This window comes from Leucoraja erinacea, chromosome 11 (genome assembly GCF_028641065.1).
Source record: "Leucoraja erinacea ecotype New England chromosome 11, Leri_hhj_1, whole genome shotgun sequence".
Lineage (NCBI taxonomy): Eukaryota > Metazoa > Chordata > Chondrichthyes > Rajiformes > Rajidae > Leucoraja > Leucoraja erinaceus.
Genome location: NC_073387.1, coordinates 7879945 through 7901478, shown reverse-complemented (window position 1 = coordinate 7901478; position 21534 = coordinate 7879945). Strand labels below are relative to the sequence as shown.

At 42.4% G+C, this 21534-nt stretch overlaps 2 protein-coding genes across 2 annotated transcripts in view; one reads left to right on the top strand and one right to left on the bottom strand.

The window, feature by feature from the left end:
- LOC129701436 (dedicator of cytokinesis protein 2-like) overlaps positions 1 to 21534 on the bottom strand; it is a 671641-nt gene that overhangs the window by 334970 nt on the left and 315137 nt on the right. The gene's annotated exons all lie outside the window — the stretch shown is intronic.
- Positions 1 to 21534, top strand: part of LOC129701437 (protein INSYN2B-like) — a 91710-nt gene that overhangs the window by 50641 nt on the left and 19535 nt on the right. The gene's annotated exons all lie outside the window — the stretch shown is intronic.

The window sequence follows — 21534 nt, the reverse complement described above, 5'->3', positions numbered from 1 at the left end:
CTCCTGCACTTTATGTTGTTTTATAAACTCATCTTTCACCCTCTTGGCTTAGCATCTCAACATGGGGTCAATCCTAGATTCCACATGAACTGTACAGCAACATGGTGTTCAGACCCAAACCATCCAAGTTGGTTTCCTGATTGAAAATAAGTGCCCAGTGTTAATGCTCATTTTAACCACATTTCTCGGATTGGAACATATGCTGACCAGTATCCAATATAAGGCAAAATGGAGTCAAAAGTCTCAGTCCAAAACCAAAGCATATACTCTAGAGCTGATTCTTCAGTACTTTACTGAACGACTAATCTATTGACATATGTGCTGTCTTGAGATGGGGTTTCAAACCATAGTGGATGTACAAAGCATGAGATAAAGAAGGAATGGCCAGGGAGTTCCTAAATTGCACATTCACCACTCAACTAATATTGCGGATTCATGGAGACTTAGAGCATTGAAGGGGCTCATTCGACCTGTCATTTTCTCATGGGCCAAATATGGAGCTACAGGTCGTCCATCGATTTTCCGGCACCCTAGGTTCCACAACCTTGCAGGATTATCCATTTTGCCGGACCGACAGAGGTCACGTAATAATAATTCAGCAATACACCTCCAAGCCACTAATTATGCCCCTCCCGTGTCTCTATAGCATCATGGACTGCTGGATACTTAAATAAAGAATCAACAATGAACATAGAAGTAAAGAACTAACTCTTTCAGGTAGGAGGTATACGTCCCGAAAGAGCGTGCGCCAGCCACACGGAACGCACCCGCGACTTTGTCTGGATTAAAGAAGATGTCGGACCATCAGTTGGTGGAAAGTCGGTGGTGGGCCTGTATTCGGTTATGCTCGGCCCATAGCTCTTTAAATTACAATCTTCAAGCAACAACACCCCCTCCACCATTATGTCAGGCATTGAGACATTTATGGGTGAAATATTTGAGATTGCTCTCTTATTTTTCCAGCAATTAATTTCAATCTATATTCCCATGGTTAGTACTCTCACTTACACGGGAAATAGATCTTTCCTGTTCACTTTCTCGAAGCCTCTCATTAGTTTATGAGCTGCAATTAGATATTTTCTTTCTTTGCTCCAGAAATAAAAAACAGCCCGAACCTAAGCATTCTCTTCATAACGACAGTTCTACAGCCTTGGCAATGTCCTCATAAATCTTCTCAGTACTTTCCATAGTCTTATCACATCCTTTCTTCAGAGCCAAAACTGGGAGTGTGGCTGGTTGTGGAAATGAAAATTCTACATTGCAGAAAGATTTCAATGATTGAGAGGGCACATGAAATACAATTGAATCCAGAATGTGCACTTCATTGCCTTTGAAAACAAGGAAAGGACAGGTACAGTAAATGTAGAATACCAAGGAGAAGAGAGGATAAGAAGAGTGTTGCAAAGCGTCCTGTGTGAATTTTAGTATTATCTCCAATATTCTTAATTATAGCCCCAATATTTGAATATAAATCATAAATATTTTTCATAAAAGCAAGAAACAAGCACTGAAACACTTGAAAGACAATTGCATACATTCTCCCAACAAAATAAAAAGTCCCATCAATTATTATTCACAACCTCTTTTTAATTAATTTTAATACAAACCGACATGGATACAAGCTTGGATCCCATATTATTTTGCTTTCCTAATCGATCTGCCATGTGGGACTTCATCAATAGACAATGGGGACCCGGCATGGGGGAACTGCCATGAAGAACAATGAACAATGGAGGAGCCAGCTATGGGGGAAAATGCCGTTGGGGGGGGGGGGAGGTGCGGAAAGAACAAAGGGGGAACTGAGTGGGGGAGAATTTGCAGCTTTGTAAATGCCCTTTATGGGTGACTGTTTACATACCTTGGCCAGGTATGCAAGCAAAGAATTTCACTGTGACTTGCCACGTGACAATAAAGTTTTCAATTTAAATCAATTCATTTAAATTCAATCAAATGTCCATCTCGGAGACATCAAATGTTCCTTCCTCAGAACAGACGAGGGGCCTGAGATCTGAACTGCTATATCCCTTTCCACAGATTGCCACTTGACCAGCTGACTGCAGCATTTCATCATCAACCGATTTTTGTTTTATTTTTATTCCCTTTATCAACTCTTCTTCTTAATTCCTCAACAAATTCATCCAATTTAATTCAAAAGGCATAGAATAGTGTCGACACTTGAAATCTTTTCCCCATGCTGCGGGTATCAAAAACAAGATAGCATAGCCTTAAGGATAGAGGAATGAGTTTTAAAAGGAATTTAAGGGAAACTTTTTGTATCGGGAATATTTGAAATCTGGGACAAGCTGCCAGAGGAGGTAGTAAATCCAGTTCTCTCCACCCTCTTATTGCTTTTGCAGATAACCATCTACCCACTGCAGATAAGTTATCCTGAATGCTTATTTGTTTTTTTGATTTAGAAGGCAACTTATATGGCCTGGCCAGACTATGCCAACTCTCAGAGTATTCCCAATAACACTTAACAATTACAATAAGCCAACCAACACTTCTTTGGGCCAAAAGAGGAAACCCAAACTCCCAAAGGGAAACCAAAGTGGTGCCACAGAACACATGCAAACTCCACACAAACATAACTTGGTCAAGATCAAAGCCAGGTCATTTGAGGCGTGAGTTATTTCAAGGTTTGCATTAATATCCTTCACTCTGTTACTGTTTTTGTCAAGGTTCGAGCAGTTGAAATTTAGTTTAGTTTAGTTTAGAGATGCAGCGTGGAAACAGTCCCTTCAACCCCGACCAATGATCCCTGCACACTAACACTATCCTAGACATGCTTGGGACAATTTACAAATTTTACCGTCAATTAACCTACAAACCTGCACGTTTTTAGAGTGCGGATGGAAACTGGAGGCAAACTCACGCAGGTCAAGGGGAGGACACACAAACTCTGTATAGACAAGCACCTGCAGTCAGGATCAAACCCGGGTCTTTGACGTTGTAAGGCAGCAACTCTACTGCTGCTCCACAGTGCCGCACAACCATCTTCAACAATAATTTCCTTGTTATGTTCCTCGTCTCAGTATCTTGCCTATTTACATCTGCTTCTCTGTGTGAATGTTAAGAGTACACCATGGTGCCTTATGGCTGTTACACTCTCCCGGTAATGAGATTGTTCAATTTATATGGTCCTTTCATCCCATAGTGCCTCATTTACAGCATATCATTACTCCTCAAAGATGCAATTGTGTGCAGACACTCCTCCTTTTTAACTACTACCCAATCTGAGAAAACTGTAGCTGTGTGGGAATGGGACTTGCCAATCCTGTCCATGTTTCAGTATCGACCACAGGGTCCATATTCCCAATTACTATCTATGCCTCAGAACATCTCATTTCTTTCCTGAACTCGGTGCTTCCCCAACTAAATTCTGCCAAACTTTCTTCAGACTGGGTTTCTTTGCCTTCCAACATAATTCTTCTGCCTCCCAACTCATTTTCTAGATCTCAGCGTTCCATGTACTCTCCTTGAGCTACTGTGTTCCCGCACAGTTTAAACCTTTGCCAATAATAAGGGTATTCCATCAAGGTTAGGATTAGAGCCCTGTTGAGATACAAAATACCCAGTTTGCACAGCACCCATTTTCCCTGAATTGATCCACAAATCCCAGGAATCCAAACCCATCCCATTGGGACCACTTCTCCAGCCACAAACCTATCTACAGCATCATGGATAATAACTTGCAACCCATTATCAACCTTCACTTTGAAGCTCGCTGCAACATTTCTCTACACTACAGTAGCAATTGCCCATGAAAGATTTGACAACATTTAAGTAACAATGTCATAATGAGTACATAACACCATGTTTTTATTTGCTATAATTCAATTTTAATGGGAAATACATAAAAAGTACACAATTGTGAAGTTAGCTTCAATGTGAACAAGTCCCAAGCCGGCACCAGGGAGCCCGAGTCAGATGGGTCCACTTCATGTATTACTAGTTCTCCTTCAGTGACATCCCACCCAGCACCCTTTCACCCACTCCCTTAAACAGAAACAACACCCACTTATCCAAATGCATACAATACGTTCAACAATCACTAATGCTGGGTCCGATCTGATCTTACATTCCCCTCCCTTTCTGCTGCAACCTCCTCTTACAGATCATAACAACTTTGCAACAGGACTAGCCCTGAATAGCAATGCTACTCAACAATGCCTCATGGCGATAATGAACAGTATAGACAAGGATGTTCATTATCACCGCTGTTATTTGCTCTGGTAACAATGCCTCATGGCCAACCTTCGCCACCATACCCTATCAACAATGAAAAGCTTTGAAAACCTCCACCCCACTTCAGAATATCTCTTTCACATGACCACCACCCTCCTCCCATCCCCATTCCAACTCTGCCCTGGACTCACCTGCTTTCTTTGGTAAAAAGAGTGGAACAGAAGGCATATGGTATGCTTATCTGCATTGGTTGAGACACAGCATACAAGATACAGGAAGTCATGATGTAGCTCTATAAGCTTTGATTAGGCTGCATTTAGAGCATTGCATACAGTTCTAGTCTCTCCAGTACAGGATAAATGAGGTAGCTTTGGAGAGTGTGCAGAAGAGATTTACTAGTATGCTGCCTGGATTAGCGGGTATCAGGTACAAGGGGAGGGTGGACATATTTGGATTGTTTTCTCTGCATTGTCGGAGGTTGAGCAGAGACCTGATAGAAGTATATCAAATTATGAGAGGCTAGGTTAGACTATCAGAACCTTTTTTCCACAAGGTGAAAATGCCAAAGATGAGAGGGCATAGCTTTGAGAGAGGGGCAAAGTTTGAAGGAGATTTGTGGGCCAGGTTTTGTACAGTGGGTGTCTGGAACGTGTTGCCAGGGTCAAAGTGTAGGTTGGTACAATAGTGGTGTTTTAGAGGCTTTGGGTTATAGACCATGTGCAGGCAGAGTAGATTAGTTTAACTTGGCATCATGTTCACTATGGGGATTGTAATAAGGAAAATGTCATCAACATGAAACATTATCTCACTTCACAAATAATGCTAAATATTCAGTGTTTTTCACATTACATTTTTTTTTTTTAATTTCGTCACCTGTGCTCTTTTATTTTCATTTGAAGTTGCTGCCCACAGCAGCCCCATCGATTAATTCACTATTGCATTATTAATATGAATCTATAATTTTCTACAGAAGTGTATTATCCTTTGAGAATTTCCTTTCATTAAGTGGGAAACTGTAAAAACAAGATACAGTCAAGTGAACCTCAGAGACATAGGTAAATTTACTCCCATGATCCCACCATCTTGACCCATAGGACCAGAATTAGGCCGTTCGGTCCATCGAGTCTGCTCTGCCATTCTATTGGCTGATTTATTTTTCCTTCTCAACCCCATTCTCCTGCCTTATCCCCATGAACTTTAACATCCTCACTTATCAAGTCCCTATCAATCTCCAATTCAACAATGCCCAATGACTTGGTCTTCACTGCTGTATGTGGCAATGAATTCCATAGATTCACCACCTTCTAGCTAAAGAAATTAAAGAAATCCCTCCTTATCTCCATTCTAAAGGTATGTCTTTTCATTCTAAGGCTGTGCTCTATGATTCTAAACTCTGCCACAATTGGAAACATCCTCTCCACATCCACTTTATCTAGGCCTTTAATTATTCATTAGTCTTCAATAAGATCCCCCCCCCCCCCCCCCTGCCTTGCCCACCCACCCCTCAGCTTTCTAAACTCTAGAGAGTACAAGCCCAAAGGAATCAAATGCACCTCATAAACCTATTGTCCTCAGGATCATTCTTGTAATCCTCCTCTGTATCCTCTCCAACTCCAACACATCTTTCCTCAGGTAAGATGGGGCCCTAAGCAGTTCTCAATATTCCAGATGCCATCTCTGTACTATCCCTGTACTCACCAGTGAACAGCACAATTGTCTTATCGGCATCTCCAAGGGAAATGTCCCACAACTTCCATTGTGGATTGGAAGATTTACACTTTAAGACTTTAGAGATACAGCATGGAAACAGGCCCTTCAGACCACTGAGTCTGTGCCGACTAGCGATCGCCCCTTATACTGGCACTTTACCTACACACCAGGGACAATGCACAATTATTACCAAAGCTAATTAACCTCCAACCCTGCACATCTTTGGAATGTGGGAGGAAACCGGAGTACCCAGAGAAAAACAAACGTGGTCACAGGGACAAGCACCGTGCAGACAGCAGCCGAGGACAGGATCGAACCAGTTGTCTGGCGCTGTAAGGCAGCAACTCTACTGCAACACCACTGTGCACCCTCAAGATGCAGGGATTTAACTCCAAATAACACAGGGTCTAAGTTCTGGGTTGGCATCTGGTAGGAATGGGTGTGGGAGAAGGGCTCCCATGGAGAGGCAATCAGTTGGATGGAGCCCATAAAATATCTCCCTATATTGAATCATTGGTCCTGCTGTGTACCAGAGGGAGAGTTACAGTAGTGAAAGGAACATTAATTTTGCATAGTCACGGCTCAAATCCATCACACAGAGAAAGTGCTAAAAATTTCAAAATGATAGTCGCTGCTTTAAATCAGTTGACTAACTCCATTTAACAGAAAGTAAAACCAATGTTTTCCAATAGAAAGAACAACCATCCCTGCAAGAATTTACTGCTTCAGAAGTAATTCCAGCAATGGTGAACATTGGCCTTGCTACATATAACTACGGGAGTTTTTTTGTCAGACAGCAAGCCTGGGAAGGAGATAATTGATAAGGGTGTTATAAATAACCCTGCCTGTTGAAGACTTTGTATTGAGGAATTATTTCTGCCAATGCGGGCAACTGAAGAGGAAAATTGATATTCTTTTAAAAAAAGAAATGTAAAGATTTTGAATAACGGGGCGATAGAAAAGATGGGGAGTAAATGAAGATGGCGTGAAGGAGGCGAGGCGTTCAGAAGACCCAGTGAGACTAATTGCCAAGTAACTGCACTTGAAATATTACATCAGATGTTTAGCAGCCAGATTGTACATAGTAAGGTCTCGCAAACAGCACTGTGATAATATGGTTATTTATTTTTAATGTTTCTGCTGAGATGTAAATACTAGCAGACCCTCTCTATTTTGTTTAATAGTTCCAAAGGGATCTTTTACATTTACCAGACACGGCCATACAGACCTTTGTTTGATATGTTTTGGTTTCTACCCATGCTGCAGCTATAGTGGGTTGACTGGGACTTCCTGTGTTATCTCGGAGCACTAGTGCCGCGAGTTGTTGAACATCCAGAGCAAGGACATAGGTGATGGCACCACTTTCCCATCCATGGCCTCCATGCATCAGAACAGAAGGGTCACCCATTGAAAACCAATATCTTTCCGAAGACAGACACCAAATGCTGGAGTAACTCAGCGGGACAGGCAACATTTCTGGTGAGAAGGAATGGGTGACGTTCCGGATCGAGACCCTTCTTCTGAAACGTCACCCATTCCTTCTCTTCAGAGATTCTGCCTGTCCCGCTGAGTTACTCCAGCATTTTGTGTCTGTTTTCGGAAACCTATTGGCGATGGGTTTTGCACCAGTGGTCATTCACAGACCAGTGAAACTTGTGGAAATGTTAAGGTATACATTGTAGCAATTAGAGAGAACGTGTGGACCAGGACACCATCAGCATTCTTCACCCTCCACTCCCCACCATTCCATCTCAGTCATCATCCAACATTTAGGCATTGGAGCCCCTGGAATTAGTAAATTTGCCACATGTACAAGAGCTAATATTCCAGATCTTGCAGCACGGTGCAAATAAAACTTCAATCCCTTGCACACTATGTTGCAGAGATAGTTTTTAAACAGTCACTGGGCATCAAGCTATCAGTTACGTTTCTTGACTTTAATAAAATGCCACAGGGCAGATTCTAAACTTCACACTATTAGATCATTATTGTAGATCAGTCAACTGTTGAAGCATACAGATTTTTATTACTATTTAAATTAATTGAATAAATTTGTAATGTCTGTCCAACCTTTCATGCTGATTTACACACAGGAGAAAGGTTCAGAAATCTACCGTAAAAGTTAGATTGAAGACAACAGGATACTATTGGCAGCGTTGAAAATCTTTCTTCGTGGTTAATTTCCTATTCTGCACAGTGCTATTCAAAGGCAGAGTAGGGTGTGTGTATTTGGGATAATTTGAGACTATTCTTTTCTGAACTTGCTCTGCTAAGCGTGGATTCTGGGAGACTTTAGCACATTGCAAATGGAATGTGTAACAATTAGGAAGATTGGACTATCTTGTCACTGAGGCACCATTGATGCACGGACTACAATTGGATTCACGAGCTCTGAGCACCAGGGCAAACAGAAAAGATGAACTTAAGACCCTGATCATTTCAGATCCTAGATGTCCCTTTACAAAATAGACAAATAGACGGAGCACTACAGCAGAACATTGACGTACAGAAGGATATTGAGGTACAAGTAAGTCCATAACTCCCAGAAAGTGGCAATGCAAGTAGATAGGGTGGCAACAGGACATATTTGCCTTCTTTGGTTGAGGCATTAAGTTTAAGAGTCAGCAAGACACGTTGCAGCAGTATAAAATGTTAGTTAGGTTGCATTTATCATTTGGAATACTATGTGCAGTTCTGGTTGCTCTGATACAGGAAGCAGATAGAGGGCTTGGTGAGACTAGTGAAGGGGTTCCCCAGGGGCACTGCTTGAATCGGACAATACTAACTATATGGAAATGTTGGACACACATCGATTATTTTCTCCAGCGCACCGGAGGCTGTTAGAAGTTTATAAAATTATGAGAGGTGTTGATAAGGTAACCAGTCAGAATCTTTTTCCCAGGGGAAAAGGTAATAGACCAAAGGGCATAGGTTGAAGGTCAGAGGGAGAAAGTTTACAGGAGACATACGGAACAAGTATTTTATACACAAATTAATGGGTGCCTGAAATTCACTATCAGGATGTTGGGGGGGGGGGGGGGGGGGGGGGGGGGGGGGGGGGGGGGGGGGGGGGGGGGGAGAGGGGGTGGATTGAAGAGGACATGAAAGTGCTGTTTCAGGGTCATTTAAACAGACACACAAGCAGGGAATGGGAGGTTATAGGTCATGCACAGGCAGATGTTATCATGGTGCTGCTGGAGGGCTAAACATTGGCCTAATTCCTCTGCTCCTGACCAATATTTATCCCACAAGTAATGACATTATGTTCACACTTGAACGGACAGAGTCTTGGCTTAATGTCTCGTTCAGAGGCCTCCACTTCTGACAATTCAGTATTTCTCACTATACCACCACAGGATCCGTCTCGGTTATTATGCACAATTTCTGAAAGGAATATCAATGCCCAGGCTTTTGACTTGGAGACAAGCTGCTGCCATCTAAGTCTCATTTTCACACCATTTGTCATCAGTTTGATGAACATAAAACTCTGCGAACTGTGGTGATGGCAATTATTTGCAAATCAGATGACAAGGACTTGAATTTCTGAAAAGTATTTGAGGCACAGTGGTGCCCTTAATTAATCTTCTCGAACTAACACATGTAAGATGGTTTCAATGTTACTTCTTTCTGCTTTATTGATCCCTATATTTTCCAATAGCTTGTTTCTCATCTATCTTAAGCATACTCTGGCATGAATCTTTCTGCCCATTTTTAAGTGTCCTCTTTTACACCATTTAATGACTACCGGGATTTTAACAATAATGAGCTCTTAACTGACAATGCAACCTACGGCCTTTTAAGATCAACCTCACCACCAACAAATTGAACTGGAAATATGGCCCTCAAGGGCTATGGTTTGGCACAATGAAGCCATTAATGTGGCTGTCCCACTCCACAAGATAATTCAAGAGTTCTCCCGAGTTTCCCCTGATTCGAACGCGGAGAATTACAGTAATAGCCACTCGTAGGTACTCGGGGCTCTCGTGGACATTTTTCAACAATGTTGAAAAATCTTCCCGAGTCTTCACGAGCTTACTGCATTTCCTGAGGACCTACCGTTAGCGTTAAGAGCCGCAAAGAGATGTCCCGAGTTCTGACGTACCCGCTACGTACATTCTACGTACTTACCACGAGTTTGATTTTTTCTTAAACTCAGGAGAGCTCTTGAATTACCTCATACAGTGGGACAGGCCCTTTAGTCTAGGATATAGAGATGTGCAAGAGAGTGCAAATGCTGCAATCATGAGCAAAAAACAAAGGGTTGGAAGACGAAGGGATCAGACAGCATCTGTGGACAGATGACACTTCAGGACGACACACTGATGGAGTAGGGAGGAGAAAGCAGGAAAAGAGAGGTTGGGGTGGGGCAAAGCCGGGCAAGTGATGGATAGATACAGGTGAATGGCAGATAGAAAAGGATTGTGACAAAGGTGATGTTTAATAGTTAATGTTATATCCAACAAGATCACTGATTGGGACAAACGTTTGGAGAGCATGTACTCCATGTACAGGGATAGAATTGTTACGCTTACTATAATTCCATTCTTAAATTCATCCAAACTGTTTCAGGATAAGAGGTTTTTCATTTAGGAATGAGGAGAAGGATCAACGCTTTGGAATTTTCTTTCACAGTATATGTAGATATATACAATACATACAAAGGCGAGAAAGGGTTTTGATAAATCAGAGGACATAAGGATTGTGCCTCAGTGCGGATGAGACACAGGATAAGTCATGATAGTACTGAGAACTGGAACATATTGAAACAGACACTTGATCTATCCCTGCTCTTCATTCATGCTCTCGTGAGAATGGTATATTAAGGGCAAATGATTATGTGGAGATGAGACAAAGTTAGGTAAATGAAAGATAGACACAAAATGCTGGAGTAACTCAGCAGAACAGGCAGCATCTGTGGATGGAGGGAATGGGTGACATTTTTGGTCGAGGCCATTCTTCAGACTGAGAATCAGGGGAGAGGGAGACACAGAGATAAGGAGGGGAAGGTGTGAAAATGAGACATCAAAGAGGATGGAGAATAAGGAAAATGTAGAATAGCTCATTGTTAACTCGGGATATCTGGTACATAGCTTTTAAAAACGAACCGAATCCCGGAGAGAAAGCTTTTTATTTGACCATTGCAAGTTAACCAGGGAGGTGAATGCCCTTCATTTGTTCTTCTCGTTTCAAAGAAATATATTCAACTAATCTCAGGAAAAATATTTCTCCTACAAAGTGCCGATAACGACCCCCTGAGAAACTAGGTTATTGAGGGATATTGGCCTAACAAGTAATCAGTGCATCACACTTCAGTGATGAGATAAGGGAAGATCTGGAGCCGATTGTAAAGGTCGTGGAGACATTGACTGGAACAGTAGCGATAACCTTTCCTGATTAATGACCAATGTCATATTTTCAAGGAGCCTAATTTAAAGCTGCTTCAAAATCAACTGGTAAAGTACAGCTATAACCGTAAATATAATCATTTACAAAGCCCAGAACCTAAACCTCCCATGCTGATGGTGACAGGCTAATTTTTAAATAACTGTAAGCATTTCAAAGCAGAAAGCAACTGCTGTTCATGTTTATCTGGTACATTTGACAGAGAAAAAAAGGTTGCAATGTGCTTCACATGTGCATAATCTTTCAAAGTCTAGTTGCTGAACCAAAGAAGATAATAATAAGATAAATCAAAAGCATCTTAAAAGTCGGCATCTAAGAGAGAATGTTGTACAGTTGCACAAATGTTATAGAAACATAGAAAAATAGGTACAGGAGGAGGCCATTCAGCCCTTCGAATCAGCACTGCCATGCAATATGATCATGGCTGATCATCTAAAATCAGTACCCCATTCATGCTTTTCCCCCATATCCCTTGATTCCTCTAGCCCTAAGAGCTAAATCTAACGGGCCTGTCCCACTTAAGCAACTTTTTCGGCAACTGCAGGAGACTATGCAGTCGCCACATGGTCGCCACATGTTGCCAGGGAGTCGCCTTCGTGGTCGTGAGGAGTTCCCGCATTCTGGGAACTAGTCGCGGCCTCATTATGGTCGCCGCAAGTTTTTCAAGATGTTGAAAAATTAGCGGCGACTAGAATTAAGCCGCCATGGAGAGTAGCGAGAATTCTCAAGCTGTAGGTGGGTCGCCAGGAGGTTCTGTTGGCTGTCAGGAGGTCGAAGGTTCTCTGGAGGTTCTCGTAGGTTGTAGCCGGTGAATTTCATTGGCTCATTGGGAAAACAAAAAAGGTAAGCAGTAGTTTTCAGAACCAAGGATAACCGACCGGTAAAGTTAAATGTCCACCGAGCTTGTGTGTGTATGTGTGTGTGTGTGTGTCCACTCTCACTGTTGCTGTTCCAGTTCCTGGTTTTTCAGGCGACTGCTGGCAACTTGACAGTCGCTGGCAGTCCTCTGAAAAATCACCTAAGTGGGACAGGCCCATGACTCTCTGTTGAAAACATCCAGTGAATTGGCCTCCACTGCCTTCTGTGGCAGAGAATTCTGCAGATTCACAACTCTGCGTGAAAAAGTTTTTCCTCATCTCAGTCCTAAATGGCCTATCCCTGATTCCTATTTTTTTTTTCTCTTATGGATAAGAAAGTCCTCCAGCGCCTGCACTTCCTCAGATGACTAAGGAAGTCTGGCATGTCTCCAACAACCCTTACCATCTTCTACAGATGCACATAGAAAGCATCCCTACTTGGCAACAGCTCTACCTAAGACCGTAAGAATTGGAAATGAGTTGTGGATGTAGCCCAACCCACAACAAAATCCAACCAGCCTCCTCCCTCCCCTGCACACCTCAACCACCATTGGTTACATCTACGCTTCACACTACCTTCGAGTTCATTTTCAGATACTGTTATTTGTTTTTTAAATCTGTGAATGGGCTCGCCCCGCCTTACCTCTCTGAGCTGCTCCACCCATATGCTCCTGCCCGGTCCCTCATGTCAGCTGGTCAGCTGCTCCTGGAGGTACCGAGGTCTAGTCGGAGGCTCAGAGGGGATAGAGCCTTCTCTGCTGCTGCTCCAGCACTCTGGAACACCCTGCCATTGCACATCAGACAGGCCCCCTCACTGTCCATCTTCAAATCCAGTGTTAAAACACATTTGTACTCCCTGGCTTTTGACCATGCCTGAGGCTTTGCTTCTGTTTGTGGTTTTTTTGATGTTTCTTTATTTTACATGCCTTTTCCTACTATTTCTTTTGATTGTTATTTTTGGTGTGTATTAACTTTTTTGTCAATGATTAGTGATGTACAGCACTTTGTTGCAGCTATGTTTGTTTTTAAAGTGCTCTATAAATAAAATTATTATTATTATTATTATTATTATTATTATTATTATTATTATTATTATACCTTGGGAAAGCAGCCAGTATATTCAAGGGCCATTTTCACCCCGGTCATTGTCTTTTCTACCCTCACCCATCAGGCAGAAAATACAAAAGTTTGAAAGCACGTACTACCAGATTCAGGAACAGTTTCTCCCCCATTGTTATCAGACTACCGAACGATTTTCCCATGAACTGGTTGTGATCCTAATCTTCCAATCTATCTCACTGCACTTGTATAAAATCTGTATTTTCTCTGCGACACTAACACTATAAAACTCTAACACATTCTGCTTTCAGGTATTTTTCTCCTTGCCCATTGTATTTGTTTGATTGTACTCATACATGTGCAGGAAGCAACTGCAGATATTGGTTTACACTGAAGAGTAGAGAGACCATGACAACCTATCCATAGCACTCATTATCCATACCTTCATAAAAACTCCACCTGCAATGTAGGGTCATAGTTGACCAGAAACTGAAATGTACCAGTCATATTTATATTGTGGAAACAAGAACAGCAAGAACGAGTCAAAGTCTAGTATCCTGAAATGAGTAAATTATTGCCTGATATCAATATATCCCTATATCTCTCTACATCACGTCTATATCTCTCTACATCACCGTCTATATCTCTGTTTCCCTTTCCCATGATTCTCAGTCTGAAGAAGGGTCTTGACCCGAAACGTTACATATTCCTTTTCTCTAGTGATGCTGCCTGACCTGCGGAGTTACTCCAGCTTTTTGTGACTGTCTTTGGTTTAAACCGGCTTCTGCAGTTCTTTCCTACACTTCCAGCTTCTACAAGGCACAAGACAGCAACATGATGGAATACCTTCCTCTTGCCTGGATGAGTGCAGCTTCAACAAATCTCAAGAATCTCAACACCATCCAAGACAAAGCAGTCCACTTGATTAGCACCTTATCCGTCACCTAAACATTAATTCACTCTGCCATCCATGCCCAGTGGCTGCAGTGTGTACCTTCTGTGAAATGCATAGTAGTTATGCTATTCCAATTCAACTTCCCAAACCTGTGACTTGTACCACCAACGATTACAAAGTCAGCAGAAGACCATCAACTCTATGCTCTTCTCCAACCTGCACCATCCCGACTTGTTCCTTCACTGGGTTCAAATCCTGGACCTCATTCCAATGATATGGTGGCATCACCCAGACCAAAAGTTGAACAGCAGTTCACGATAAGCAAGTAGGGACGGTCAATAAATGATGTCCTTGCCAGTGATACTTAGATCCCAAACAATGAATACATATGACACAAAAAAACTGAACTAGGACCTTCTTGTACCATAACCTCTCAGTGCTATTGTCTTTATAAATTCTAGTGGATTCAACCCTGGTGGATGTTGAGAAGTAATTACCAGGGTCACATCCCATGTGTAGGAAGGAACTGCAGATGCTGGTTTACACTGACGATAGACACAAAAAGCAGGAGTAACTCAGCGGGTCAGACAGCATCTCTGGAGAAAAGGAATAGGCAACGTTTTGGGTCAAGACCCTTCTTCAGACTCACAGCCAATGTTTTTTTCCCCTGCCAAGAGTTCATTCTTATCATGAATTTGGCTTTAGTGTTTAGAGCTGGAGCTTTCTGGCTACAATTCTAAAATCACAGCTAAGTGCAGTGGTTTTGTTGTACCTCCCTTCATCTCTGTCGCAACCCTCTGATTTATTACCATGAAAAAGCGTTCCTTGCAGCACAATGGTGGTAAATGGCTGCAGTATAACAAAGTAGACACAACTCCCACATGTAAATGAGCAGCAGTTGAATGAGTCATATTCAGTCGTTTGAAATCAATGATGCATCTCATGAATCCAAGATTTTTTTAAAAATATTTTAAACGGATCGCTGAGAATCTGTAATCAGACTTCTGAAAAAGGTTTCAGCTACTGGAAATATTAAAACAGCAAAGGTAAATTACATTCACCCACTTCTCTTTCTGAGAAACATCTTCTCGTAAGCATGAGTGCCTCAATGCACCAGCTTTGAAGATCCACCATTTGAATCACAATGACAAAGCATTCTAGACTTGATTTGATCTCTCATCTAATTATTGTGCCTCTGATAGTGTGGCACTCCGTCAGTGCCAAAGTGTAACCTCAGTGTGCAGGCGCTGGTTTACACCGAAGATAGACACAAAACGCTGGAGTAACTCAGCGGGCCAGGCAGCATCTCTGGTGAGAAGCAATCGGTGACGTTTTGGGTCGAGACCCTTCTTCAGACTGAAAGATGGGGGGGAGAGGTAGTCTAGAGATATGGAGGGGTAAGGTGTGAAAATTACAGATCAAAGCAAGGATATGTACAATGGTCTGAAGAAGGGTTTTGGCCCGAAACATTGCCTATGTCCTTCGCTCCATAGATGCTGCTGCACCCGCTGAGTTTCTCCAGCATTTTTGTGTACCTACAATGATTCATTGTTGGCTGAGGGGAAGGTGACAAGGCGGCATACAATCAGAAAAGTTAATCAGACAGATAGTGAAACTACTTGAAGGACTAAAGTAGGGGAGGGATGGAGAGAGAGGAAAGGCAAGGGTTACTTGATGGAGGAAAATCAAAATTATACCGCTGGGCTGTAAGCTGCAGAAGCAGAATATGAGGTGCTGTTCCTCCAATCTGCGTTGGGCCTCACTCTGACACTGGAGGACACCTAGGACAGAAAGATCAGTGTAGGAATGGGAGGGGGAGTTAGTGTTTAGCACGTAGGCCTAAACAGACTGAGCAGAGGTGCTCAGCAAAACAATCGCCGAGCCTGTGCTTGCTCTCGCCCATATATAGGAGTCCACACCTGGAACAGCGAATACAATAGATGAGGCTGGATGAGGTGCAAGTGAATCCACCCACTACTCTTTGTGGTCATCTTAGTGTTGTGTGAGTCTCTGCAGGCACCTTTCAATCAGAACATTCAGCACAGTAGCACAAGAGTAGAGTTGCTGCCTTATGGCCCTGTCCCACGGTACGAGTTCATTCCAAGTGCTCGCCCGAGTTAAAAAAAAAATCAAACTCGTGGTAAGCACGGAGAATGAATGTACCAGGTACAACGGAGCTCGGGGACGTCTCTTAGCGGCTCGTAATGCTAACGGCAGGTACTCGGGAAGACTCACTAACGGCAGGTAAGCTCAGGAAGACTCGTGAAGATTTTTCAACGTTGAACTCGTACAATGAACAGGGCCATTACAGCGCCAGGGACCAGGTTTCGACCTGACTATGGTTGCTGTATGTACAGAGTTTGTACATTCTCCCTGTGACCACGTGGTGTTTCTCTGTGCTCCGGTTTCCTCCCACATCCAAAGACGTGCAGGTTCATAGGTCAATTGGACTCCTTAAATTGTCCACAGTGTGTAGGATAGAACTAATGCATGTGTGATTGCTGGTTGGTGCAGGCTTAATGGGCTGTAGGCCCTGTTTCCATGTTGTATAACCAAAGTCTTAACAAAAATTACTTTAATTAATTAATTAAAAAAATACAAATACATGTGTATTTACTTGTGAGTTTCTAGTTCATTGTCAATGCTGGACAATCTAATGCTCCCTAATTAAGACACACATGCTAGCATCATGCATTTCCAAGGCAAGTATGGGATACGACAGATGTTCTTTATCCTAACAATTTGTCAGCAAACAACATTATTAATTCACAGCCTCTATGTTCATGCCATTAACAGATATAAAACACAATGTTTTGAATAGGACTTTGGCTACAGACTTCCATTGGTGAGGTGGCTCTGAGCTGATTTTTGAGATCCACCCAAAAACTTTCCGAGTTAAACTTACAGCTACCACCACCCAAGTTACTTTGACAGCTGGCTAAGCTTCCTTTCCACTTTATATCATCACCAAAGTTAAATAAGTGAAGGAATGAATAAATGAATGTTTATTGGCCAAGTATGTACACATACAAGGAATTTGCCTTGGTGCTCCGCTCGCAAGTAGCAACATGACATACAGTACAATGAAGCATGAAACATAAAGCATTAAAACATAAAGAATAAAACATTATAGTTTAAACATGTGAATGAAATAAAATACCAGAGCAAAAGGAGGATACAGACTTTTGGTGATTGAGTAGAGCTACTGCTCGTGCAAAAAAAGCTGTTTTTATGCACTTTGCCTACCAAAGAGTTCATGGCCAGTGTGAGAGGGGTCAGAGATGATCTTACCCGCTCGCTTCCTGGCCCTTGCAGTGTACAGTTCGTCAATGGGGGGAAGGTTGCAGTGAACAAACTTCTCAGCTGATCGAACGATTCACTGCAGCCTCCGGATGTCGTGCTTGGAGGCTGAGCCAAACCAGATATGGTGGAGAAGGTGAGGACAGGCTCTACGATGGCAGTGTAGAATTGGACCATCATTGCCTGTGGCAGATTGTGTTTCCTCAGCTGCCGCAGGAAGTACATCCTCTGTTGGGACTGTGGAGTCCATGGTGGCCTCCCATTGAAGGTCCTTGGAGAAGATGGTTCCAAGGAACTTAAAAGGCTCCACAAATGTGACTGAGGTGTTGTTGATGGTGAGTGGGGGGAGGGGAGGGGGAGTTCTCCTAAAGTCTACTATAATTTCCACTGTCTTCAGAGCATTGAACTCCAGGTTGTTACGAAGGCACCAGGACGCCAGCTGTGTCACTTCACAAATAAGTGTGAAAGCCTCTAATTTTAACAAGAAAGCAAAAGTACCAGCAAATGTACTAACACTATCCTACACACATTAGGAACAATTTACAATTTTACTAAGCCAATTAATCTACAAACCTGTATGTCTTTGGAGTGTGCGAGGAAACCAGAGCACCCAGAGAAAACCCACACAAGTTACGGGGATAATGTACAAACTCCGCACTGAGAGCGCCCATTGTCAGTATCGAACCCGTGTGTCTGGTGCTTTAAGGCAGCAATTCTACCGCTGCACCACTTTGCCTCCGTTCTATGCTATCCCACTTTATCATCCACTCCCTGCACACTAGGGGCAGTGGCCAATTAACAAACAAGGCCAATTTTCTTTCCGGTTAATTAACCTACAAACCCGCGTGCCTTTGAGATGGGGGAGGAAACCGATGCACACAGAGCAAAACCCATGTGGTCACAGGGAGAACATTGTAAACTCCACAAAGACAACAGCCAAGGTCAGGGTAAAACACGAGCCTCTGGCACCGTGAGGCTGCAACTCTACCAGCTGCACCATGGAGCAGTTGAATCTCAATACTGTTACTACGTCAGCACAGAGCTGGTATTCTACCTGACACGTTCCTCAATAACAATGTTGCATTAAATAATTCACTCAAAGTCATCAACTGTAACCCTCCTTCTCTTAGTCTTCCCTACCTGATGCTTCTGCGCTCAACTTTATTCTCAGTAGGCCCATCCATTGATACAATAATCAGTGCTATAAAGGCATAATTATTTTTTCTCTAAACGTGCCTCGATTCGATTATTTTTGTACTTAGCAGTGCAGCATTAATATTTGATGGTTATTTTCTTTGATAATTGAAAATATTTTAATAATAATGAAGTATAGTACTCTGAATTAGGATTAGTTGTGTAATGTGGAAGATTGGGAATGGCCTTCAAAATTCCTTTGTCATTAAACTTCTGTTAGATTTTGCCCTACAACAGAATTATTGTACAAATACTTTTGTACAAATGTTTTTATTTCTCTAGGGAACTAAACATATATTTTTTGGCCATGACCTATTTTTGCATGTGATGGATAGTTTTATGGCCATAAAGAAATTAATACTGAGTGAAAGAAAGATGGTTGCAATGCTCCCACTCTTCTCATTTAACCTTCTCCCAAAATACCTTTTTTTTTAAACAAGTGACCTGATTACTCTGTGATGATGTCAGTCAGGTCCTTTCACTAAATATGACCATATTCACCATTTACCATAATTAATATGGGCCTTTGCTCTTTAATAGTCGTGAAATTAAACAGCACAGAAATAGGTCCTTTGGACCACCTTGCCAATGCTGACAATTGTAGTCCCATTTACCTGCACAAGGTCATAAATGATAGGAGTAGAATTAGGTCATTTGGCCCATCAAGTCTACTCCACCATTCAATCATGGCTGATCTATCTCTCCCTCCTAAACCCATTCTCCTGCCTTCATCCCATAACCCCTGACACCCATACTAATCAAGATTCCAACTATCTCTGCCTTAAAAATATCTATTGAATTGGCCTCCACAGCCTTCTGTGGCAAAGAATTCCACAGATTCACCACCCTCTGATTAAAGAAATTCCTCCTCATCTCATTCCTAAAGGAACGTCCTGGAATTCTGAGGCTAAGACCTCTCGTGCTAGACTCTCCGACTTGTGGAAACATCCTCTCCACATCCACTCTATCCAATCCTTGCTCCATAGCTGTTATACCTCAGTGTTTCAAATGCATGTCTTGCTGCTTCTTAATTGTAATGAGAGAACCTGTCTCCATCGGCAGCATGTTCCTGATTCCAACCACTCTCTGTGTAATAAACCCTCCTTCCTCTGATCAGTTCTAAACCTCTTACTTCTGCCTTAATGTCTATGCCCTCTTGTGTTGGACAACCACACCATGGGTCAAAGAGTCTTACTGTCTACCTGATTTATCGTCCCTCCCTTGTTATTTTGTATTCAGCTCCAAGGAAAGTAAACCCAGACCATCCAATCTCGCAAATTGAAATGATCCATTCCAGAGAACATCCTAGTGAATCACTTTTATACCCTCTCCACTGAAATCACATCCTTGTATAATACTATCCATTAACCTCAGCTGGAAACTACTTGTGAGAGTGCTGAGTGAAAACTGTAGGGAAAGCTAGAATGCACGCACAGATATTGATCAAAGAGGCTAATAGAATGTTAACCTTCATCTCAAGTGGGCAGGATTGCTAAAGGAAGTTAGTTTAAGCTGTACAGAATCTACTCTCTGAGCAACACACATTGCTGGGCTTGAAGTATTTTTTAAGCAGCAATTCATCCAAGCATTTTCAGACAATTCAGGTTAAATTGTGAAGTCAAATTTCATAAAACTAGCTTGTAGCTAGTCGAAGCTAGTCTTCAACATAGTTGAAGGAGGTCTTCTACAGAGTTGAAGAAGGTCTTCAACATGTCATTTTTTCAAATTCTTCTAAACTCGCCAATTAGGTCACCCAAGTGGGACAGTCCCTTAAATGTGGTCTACCACATGAGAGAAAGGGGCACCCCTACCATTATCCCAAATTAACCACTTTATCATATTAACCAAGCCAATCAGTCCTATATCAGTGCTAATATTCAATCACTTGGCCTCCACACCATAAGAAGGTACTAGCATGGATAGCAGGTCGGCTGGATGGCAGCGGACAATGAGTGGGAACAAAGGTCGTTACTCTTCATGTTGTATATTAATGATTTGAATGACGGAATTGAAGGCTTTGTGGTCAATTCTGCAGATGATATGAAGATAGGTGGAGGGGCAGGTAGTGGAGAGAAAGCAGGGACTCTGCAGAAGGACTTGGACTGGATGGGAGAGTGGGCAGAGAAGTGGCAGATGGAATACAGCGTAGCAGTGTTGAATCATGGATTTTGGAAGTAGGAATGACTATTTGACTATTGACTATTTTCTAAATGGGGAAATAATTCAGCAATCACAGATGCAGGGGAACTTGGGAGTGCTGCTGCAGGATTCCCAAAAGCTTAATTCCCAAGTTGAATCGGTTGTAAGGAAAGGAAATGCAAGGTTGGCATTTATTTGGAGAGGACTAGAGTATAAAACCAGAGATGTAATGCTGAGGGTTTATAAGCCACTGATCAGACCATATTTAGATACTGTGAGCAATTTTCAGCCCCTTAGATACATCGATACATAGAAAATAGGTGCAGGAGTAGGCCATTCGGCCCTTCGAGCCTGCACCGCCATTCAATCTGATCATGGCTGATCATCCAACTCAGTATCCCGTACCTGCCTTCTCTCCATACCCCCTGCTCCCTTTAGCCACAAGGGCCACATCTAACTTCCTTTTAAATATAGCCAATGAACTGGCCTCAACTATCCTCTGTGGCAGAGAGTTCCAGAGATTCACCACTCTCTGTGTGAAAAATGTTTTTCTCATCTCGGTCTTAAAGGATTTCCCCCTTATCCTTAAGCTGTGACCCCTTGTCCTGGACTTTCCCAACATCGGGAACAATCTTCCTGCATCTAGCCTGTCCAACCCCTTAAGAATTTTATAAGTTTCTATAAGATCCCCCCTCAATCTCCTAAATTCCAGCGAGTATAGGCCGAGTCTATCCAGTCTTTCTTCATATGAAAGTCCTGACATCCCAGGAATCAGTCTGGTGAACCTTC